This window comes from Apteryx mantelli, chromosome 8, assembly GCF_036417845.1.
Source record: "Apteryx mantelli isolate bAptMan1 chromosome 8, bAptMan1.hap1, whole genome shotgun sequence".
NCBI lineage: Eukaryota > Metazoa > Chordata > Aves > Apterygiformes > Apterygidae > Apteryx > Apteryx mantelli.
The window spans coordinates 12,150,522-12,158,926 of NC_089985.1; positions in this window are offsets into that span (position 1 = coordinate 12,150,522).

The following is an 8,405-nucleotide window of genomic DNA, read 5'->3' on the forward strand; positions in this document are numbered from 1 at the left end:
GGGGGTGGCCGCGGCTGGGGGGCGCCTGTGTCCCAGTGGGTGCTGGGTGACTGCGCCCACGCTGCACAACCACCGAGGGGACTCGGCATCCCCCAGATCAGCAGCTCAGAGGAGAGTCACTGTTTCCACGCTCCCAAAGGTGTGCCCGGGGCCTGCTGGCCTCCCAAAGGCCGGGGCTCCGCTCCGTTTCTCCAGAGAGGAGAGCCGGTATCTCTTCCCGCTTGTTCGGTGGCTCTGCGGACGACAAGAGGGGAGCGGGACGTCCCGCATGAAGTGACGCCTGACAGGTCAGGGTGCAGCAGAGCTGGCTGAGGAACTTGGCGCCGCTCTTGTCGGGAGCGCAGGCTGTAGAGCCGCCTGCCTCTCAATTTTCTAGCACACTCTAAATGAATAAAATGTATCGTTCCTGTAGCATGCGTCATATAAAAAGGGAGCAATTTTCCTACCAATTCAAATATTGCACTTATCTTTGTAATGAATGTATATATATATACTTTTTTTAATATTCTTTGCCAATGGGACCCATGACCATTTGCAACTCCATACCTATCAATAATGCAAGGGAGAAAACAGCAGGCTTGTATGGGATGACAGTGAATTTGGATCAACTATGAAAGAAAAACAACTAAAGGCCCCATCTCAAAGAGTGGCAGTTTGGTCTTTAATTTGCAAAGATTTGTGCTCATGCAAATCCCAAAATGCCCTGTTTGAGCAGAGGCTGAGATTTCTGGCATGACAAACTATTTCCAGAGCACTTTAGGGTAGGTCAGATCAGTCCTGGCCATCCTAATAAGTGATACTCATTAGCCTCTCCAGCTTCTCAGGCTCTGCAGGCTCAGCATGCGCCATCTGAAGCACACAAATGTGTCTCCTGCTGCTCGGAGGCAGGCGGCAGCCTCAGCTCTCCTCCTGGTTGCAGCACCAACTTGCTGTGCAGCTGTCCATGAATCCTTCAGCAGCTCTGTGCCTCACTTTCCCCACCCTGTAAAATAGTGCCACTAATAGGTGTCTCCCAAGAAAGCCTGCCACTATTCTCTTCAGAACTATCCATCTTTTTGCAGTGGCTGCTGCAGCCACGAGGTTCATGGTGTGAAAACCCCCTTTCTGAGGATTCCTAAACATCGCTGCTTTGCAGCTGAAGTGCCAAGGTCGTTACACAGTGGGTGCACCCCACTTTGATAACTTTGTCTCACCATCAGGATGGTTTTATGATGGAATCAATATTTTTGCATTGCTCCTCTGATGATGCGGCTTTAGAGGTCTCTCATCACAATTATTTGGCAGCATCTGTGACTCCTTCATTTCCAAAATAAATCATGCAAGCCTGCCTCCCTTCCGTTCTGCCCAGTGCTGTCTCTGCCACATGGCTCCTGCCTCCGGGTTGTCTGGGGTGGGAACGGGGCTAAGGGACTCATCTTTTGGTTGAGGGAGGGGGCATCCTGCCCCGCTGCAACCTGGGTGCAACAAGAAGCCAGCCAAAAGCCGTGGGGCAGAAAGAGTGGGGGGATTCTGCCCCACAGAATAATCTGGCCTGGTGTTTTCTGCCCTTGCCACCTGCCTCCTTGCAAAGCAGGACCTGCTGCCCCCACCGAAATAAGAGAGGAAGAGGTGGGAATTACCTTCTGCTGGTCATGAGAAAGTAGGATGGAAACAGATCCCTGCTGCTGTCGGTCCCACCAGTCCTGCTGCTCCAGACTGACTGCAGCCCCCTGCACCTGGGGAAGCCCTGACTGAGCAGATGCCAGCTCCCTCCTTAAAACCATGAGCTTGCATTTTAGCAGATATGTAAGCAAGGTCCAAAGGAACCTGGATTTTGATTAGATCCCCCATCTCGGAGTGTTCATATAGCAATTACACTGCATATTTTACATGGATGTTAGGAAACCGAAACAAAGCAATAACAGCGATGAGCATATCTGAACATGCGTGTGTCTGTGTGTACCTGCGAGACCTTTTTATTGTTTTCCTTTCCCCCATGATAGTTATGCAACTGATGCAGCACAGGAACTAACAAACTATTCCCAGAGCTGGGATGTTCACAGAATTGCCCTCCCACGGGAATTTCCTTATATCTGCAAGCAGAGCAGATCCCCACAGCCTGTCCTTTGCTGGGGGCAGGCGCTGGGTGTCCCTCCTCGACCTGGCCACTCATCCTCAGGAAGCTCTTCATAATGTGCTGCCTTTATGACCCCCAGCCCTGCTACAAATTTAATTTAAACTCTCCAAAAGATTAAAAAACCCACGGGGCGAAGGAGAAATAGATGCACTCACACACAGAGCACGATCAGGGAATCCTAATTTTTGAAGAAACCAAGTTCAAAAATAACAACTACCATGCTTCAGAAAAGCCACTAGGAGGAGCTAGGAGAGAGAGCTACTCTTAACCTCCCAGGGGACTCCCGGCTCCTCAGGGGTGCCTGCTCCCAGGAGTCCCCCTTCTTGCAAAAACTACAGTTTCTCTGGTTAGGTCGGGCAGTTTCATCTTTTCATACTTTTGCTTATCCTTGTAAGGTACAACTGTAATTTAGATATACACAGTCACAACGGGTAGTTATTCTGGGTAGAACGAGATATTTGGGACCCCACCACAACCATGTAGCACCTGGCACGGCAGCAGATACCTCGGCGAGTGGGGACACAGATGCGGCATAGAGCATTACAGGCGGGGGAATAAGAGATGGAGCACAGGCTGGTGCTGAGGACCCCGCAGCCATAAACCACTCGTCCAGGGCGGTTAAAGATATGCAGAGCTGACACCATTGATTTTAGGGTTAACACAGAGACCAAAGAAATAGCGCCTAACCAACATAAAATGCACCATATACAGTAAAATCAGATGCAGCCTGAATTTGCAGACGAGTACAGAAAGAGCAAGGTGTAAAAGCAGATTAGCAAATAAATAAAAATGACCCCAAGCCGACCTTAGGAGAACGGAGAAACCATCGGCCTCGCCTTCCCCCTGGAGAAGAGGCGGGGATGCTGAGCACATGCAGCCATTAACCTCTCCACCGGGCCGAAGCCGTCGGCCTTAGGGCACCAGGGTGGCGCAAGGATAAGCAGCGCACCGAGAAAGGGACGGATGCTAGGAAATGGGCGCACAACAACGTACAACAATTTCGAGCGTATTATTGCTCTCAAGACATTTTGTGTAGGGTTGTATTCAATCATTTTACTCTTTACTCCCTTCTGTTGTAATAATTAAACCTGGACTAATAAAATTCCGGACTGTGAAGATTTTAATCAAGCTAACAATAAATCCTCGGCTTTCCTATTAACGCGGGTTTCCCCTTTTTGCCCGTAACGAGACTTTGAGCGGGACGGCGCCAAGGCTGCCCAGTCGCCGGGGGCACGGTGCTGAGTGCGGGCCGGAGCAGTCCCCGGGCTCGGCTCCTTCCCGGCTCTGCCCAGTATGGCCCAGTCTTCGTCGCTTACTGGTGCCCCTGTGAAGTCACAGGGACTTTCGCGACGCCTGCCGCAGGCTAATGACGTCAGAAAACCGCCTCAGCGCAGACACTCGAGACCGGCACTGCGTGGTGGCGGTGGTCCTGACTTGGCTCTTCTCCGCTCATCCCTTCGGATTCGGGCTCAGGAGAAGAGCGGGATGCTCAGCCTTGGCTCCCTGGCCACGGCGCTCTGCGTGCTGGCGCTGCTTCCCGGCAGGCTGGGCCTCAGGCCCTGCGGCAGCTGGGTCAGATTCAGGAGCAACGCTCCGGCCCCGGCCCTGGCTCTGGCGCTGCAGGGCCTGGACGCCGACGCCGAGCCGCTGGCCTGGCTCCTGCCCTTCCCGCCGCGGCGGCTTCGGGAGGGGTTGGCCTGGCTGGACACCGTGTGGGTGTTTTCCGTGGACTGGCGAGCCGCGTGCCTGCTCAGCGGGGCTCTGCTCGTGCGTTACCTCAGCAGCTTGGCGCGACGACCCTGGAGACAGGTGAGCCGCGGGGGTCCGTTGGGCCGAGGGGAGCCGGGGCCCAGAGCCCTTTAATGGAGAAATCAAAACCAACGCAGGCAAGAAAGCCTCAGCGGAGCATGCCATGGGCTTTCTTAGTCCGAGTTTTCCTTGTCCCAGCTCGCCTCCTGGAGCAGTCCGGCGAGGCCGGTGCTTCTCCAGAAGCGCCCGGGCCATTCCGTCACCCTCTCACCTTCAGAAGGTGCTCCAAGCAGCTGCGGTGCCTCTGGAGAAAAACTGCCAGGGCAAGTGCAGCTGCAATAGCTACGAGGTGCTCTGTCGCGTAGAAGCAAACGCCCTCCTCACGAGCAAGTACCTGCGGCGCCTGCGCCACCTCCACCTGGAGGAGTCCAAGCGCCAGCCGTCGAAAAAGAAGACGGAAGACACGGGCGACAAGGAGAAGGTCCTTTCTGACTGCATCCGCCAGCCCGGCTCCGGGGCAGAGTCGGAGGCGCAGGGCAATTAAAGGCAACATTGCGATCAAGCCGCTGTCCATGCGCCTTGGGAGGCTGCTGCTGGGGGGACGGGGGGAGCTGACGGGGGAGAGGATGGGCCCTGGAAGCTGTAGACGTACACGACTCCCCGAGCAGATGGCCAGTCTGGCTGGGGAGCCAGGAGATGGCTGGCCTTGTAATGAAGCTCAGGGAGCCCCGGGGACGCTGGCCGGAGCTCGGCTGATGAGGAAACAGCTTTGTAGCTTGTTGCACGGGCACTGCCTGACCACGTGGCACCCAGCGGCAGGAGCACAGCAAAGGCGAGCCAGCCGGGGGCAGCTGTGGGGTGGAGGCATCAAGCTGCTCCCCAGGCCCTGCCAGCGAGCGTGGTCCCCTCCACCCTGCACATGGCTCAGCAGAAGGACCCCTGGGTCTGTGCCTTCCCCTCCAGGTCTGAAGGGGTGGCAAAGGGCTTGTCTATGGTCACAGGGGACCCGGATCTCAGCAGCTGAATCAATTGTCAGCTCCAAATAACATTTGAAATATAGGTGGCCTCCAATGTTGGTCTTCCCTTCTTCCCTGAGACCTTCCATGTCTTCAAGCTTGGGGCTCACCTGCCCAGCCCAGGAGTACCTCGCAGTCTGTCTGTCCAAAGCAGCAGGCAATGTCCCTGGCCTTTTCACCTCAGAGGCTTGCAGAAAGGAGATCAGCTTCCAGGTCTACCAGAGTTTCAACATCTCCAGCTTCCCCAAGCTGCAGCACCGTGCAGGAGCATGTAACCTGAGAGAGGGAAAGGAGGAAAGGATCTGAACTAAATAGAGCAAAATGCACTGTATCGGTAGTCTACCGAACTCATTGGCACAGGACAGCACGGTGGGGCCAGAGGTACAAAAGTATCCCTGCACTTAAAAGCTTTCAGGCAAAATAACAGAAGGAAAATCCAAGAGGCCATTAAACATAGAAAGCCTGTCTCTGGCTCAGGTTGTCCTTCTGCTGCCGACTTAGCAACAGGCGATACCGGGGCGAGGGAGAAATATGGCTCTGTGTTACACTCAGGCTCTAGGCTTGCCCTTGTTAATGCACATATGCACAATTTCCCTGAGCATCTGCTGCTCGTTTCTGCCAGGGAGAGGATAAGAGGCTGGAAGCTCTGCTGAGCGGGCAGCCTTGCTGACTCTGGCTGTCGTGGGGTGAAATGCCTGTTACTAAAGCTTTCCATTTCTGAAGACCCTTTTCCCAGAGAACCAACATCCATGCACAGCCCCCCTGAAACTCAGCCTGTTAGGGAAGGGACTGTGAGGCCATGCCCAGCACCCTATTACAGGGCAAGGGCAGGCTGCAGCCACAAAAGCTCTGTCAGCAAAGCACCCGCCCGGACAGCACTATGGAGCAAGTGCAAAAGGTGAGTGTGCTCCAGGGGCAACCACCCAGGAGAGGGAAAAGGTGTTTGCAGCAAGATCTGAAGACGGAAAAGAGAATCTGGGCTGCAGGAGGCTTGAGATGAATGAGAGAGCCAAGATATTAGTGATTACAGAATTGGAAAAGCAAATATGAACAGGGACACGGAAGGGAAAGAGAACAGAGCAGGTACCGACACAGGGTGAAGGATTGCAGGAGGGAGTTTGGGGTCAAGCCCAAAGGCAGCAGGAGATTCTCAGTGCAGCAGTGGGGGGAAAGAGGGAGCAAGTGTCTAGGAAGCAGAGTAAAGAGGGACTAAGCAGGGGAAAGCCAGTCCAAGGAGGATGGGGAAAGGCTGAAGAGAGACTGCAGTTCAGGGTAGATCCTGCTCAGCTGCCCAGTCCTTTTCCACGAGCAGCTGCATGACTTTTTCCACCACTGAGATCTTCAGGGCCCTCAAAAAACAGTTGCACCATCTCTGCACTTCCAGTGAGAGCTGGCCTGGGGAAACAGTGAGATCCTTCTGCCCAGCTGAAGGGCAGAAGCCCCAGGCCCTGCCACTGCACTAGCAGGCAGCCCCAGCACAGCTGCACTCAGGGCTTTCCTGCCCCCACCCAGATCTGCCCCTCTTTGCTCCACAACTTTGAATCAGTTCCCTGCTCAGTACCAAGAGAGGACCCAGGTGTGCCCTTTCCTGGAACGATGAAGCAGTGTTAGCAGTTGTGCAGAACTTAATGAATCACTAGCTTAATGAGTCAGAAGTGTGGCAGGAATGGACAGACCCTGGCAAGAGGCAGCTGAGCCTCGTATTAGCACGCGCAGGCCAAGGGGGATGTGGTGCTCCGAGGAGCTAGCCATGGCTCTGGGCTACGAGCAGTGACACTGGGGGGGATGCCAGGGTGTCCCTGGCCGGGAGCAGGCCACTGCAAACCTGTCAACCCCTTAAAACAGTGATGAGGTGCCTGCGCCTGCAGCACAGGAGCTGGGTGACAGCACTGGTGCCTCCCAGCACAGCTGAGCAAGGGGTGGCTGCAAGGTTTCCGCATGCCTGCAGCTCTGCACGGAGCTGCCTCCGGCCCTGGGCTGTGAGCCCGTCTGGTGCAGGAGGCAGCTGCCCCACGGCCACTGCCTAATTTAAGCAGTGATTGCCCAATGTGACTCATCCTCCCAGCCTGAATGAGCTCCAAAGAGCTGCTCCCTGCTGGGGCTGCTCTTCTGCTGCAATATTGAAAAGGTCAAGCCTAGAGGAAAATGAAAGCTCAGAGGCAGCTGCTGGAAATCCCCATGGCAGGGACAGGGAGCACTGAAACATCTCTTAGCCTGGAGAAGGGATAAATCTGGCACCAGCTCATCTTGTCCCATCTGAACCTGGACCACAGAGGTCCACCAAAGCTGTCTACTGAGGCCTTCCAGGAGCCTGGCACAGGCACGGCGAGGGCTACGGTAGTGCTTTGCCGGCCTGCTACTGAGGGCCAAAACCCCAGGAGAAACAGAGCAGCTGAAAAAGCAGAAAATCCCTGGAGAAGATGCTGGGAGCCATTCTGCCATCTCCACGCCCACACTGCTGGGACCTGCTGCGGCCGGCAGCCCCTGCACACCAGGGCCGAGCAGGCAGCGTCTCCTGCCCCGATGCAAGGAGGGGATTTCTCGTCAGGAAGAGGGGCTGCCTGCTCCTCCCGAGTTACTTGTGTATCCGCTGTACCTGGGCCCGGTGCAGCCGGCAGAGCGGGGTGACCCACGTGCCGGCTGCCCATGCTAACAGCCAGAGAGGGGCCTGTGCAAGGGAGCGTAGCATGGGCCTGTGGCCTGTGGAAAATTTTAAGGGAATTATAAATGATGCAGCAGAAGGCTTGTGCTTGCCACTAGGGAGTCTGACAGCAGCAAAGCCTTTGCATTTTTAAATGCTTAAAAAAAAAAATGCACCACTCATCCATCTGGGGCAGTTAAGGGCCTTTTGGGCAGATTTTGCAGCAGTTCTGGCCAAGTCTAGCTCTTGATTTCAGATTTAAACCTGTCTCTACTTGAGAGGACTTTGTGGGATATGCCATAAGGGGACTTACCCTTTGCAAAAAACAGTTTCACCCTTGCCTGCTCCCTAATGCTAATGCCACCCTGCCTGCCAGGTCCCTTGAAGAAATTCGCTTGACTGTCATCTGCCTGTGAGACTCCCTGGGAAGGGCTGAACTTGTCCCTCTCTGCTGCTGGGGAGCACCGAGGGGTTTCACATGGGCAGCCCCGGCCACGTGGCTACCGGGGCTCACCAGGTAGCTGAAACCAGAGCCACTAGTTCCAGCACCAGCTTCTTGGCCAAAGCAGCCGGTACACCGGGAATTTGTCTCGGGGTCGGGCTCTGCCTTGCCTTGCCGAGCCGCCGCTGCCCAAGCCCGCTCCCGGGCCAGGGCTGCAGGCAGCCAGCACGCAGCGCTGCACAGAGGACACGAGAAACGCCAGCGTCCATTTGTTCCATCTTTATTTACAGGGGAGGCGAGACCTGTGTTTCACCTTGAGAGCTGTCTCGGCTGAGCAAAGCCCCGAGAAGCCTCGCCGGACCCGCAGGGCTCCAGCCCCTCTTACCCAGGGCAACGCGTTGTCGCTGGAGTAATCGAGCCAGCGCCAGCCCTCGGCTGCGG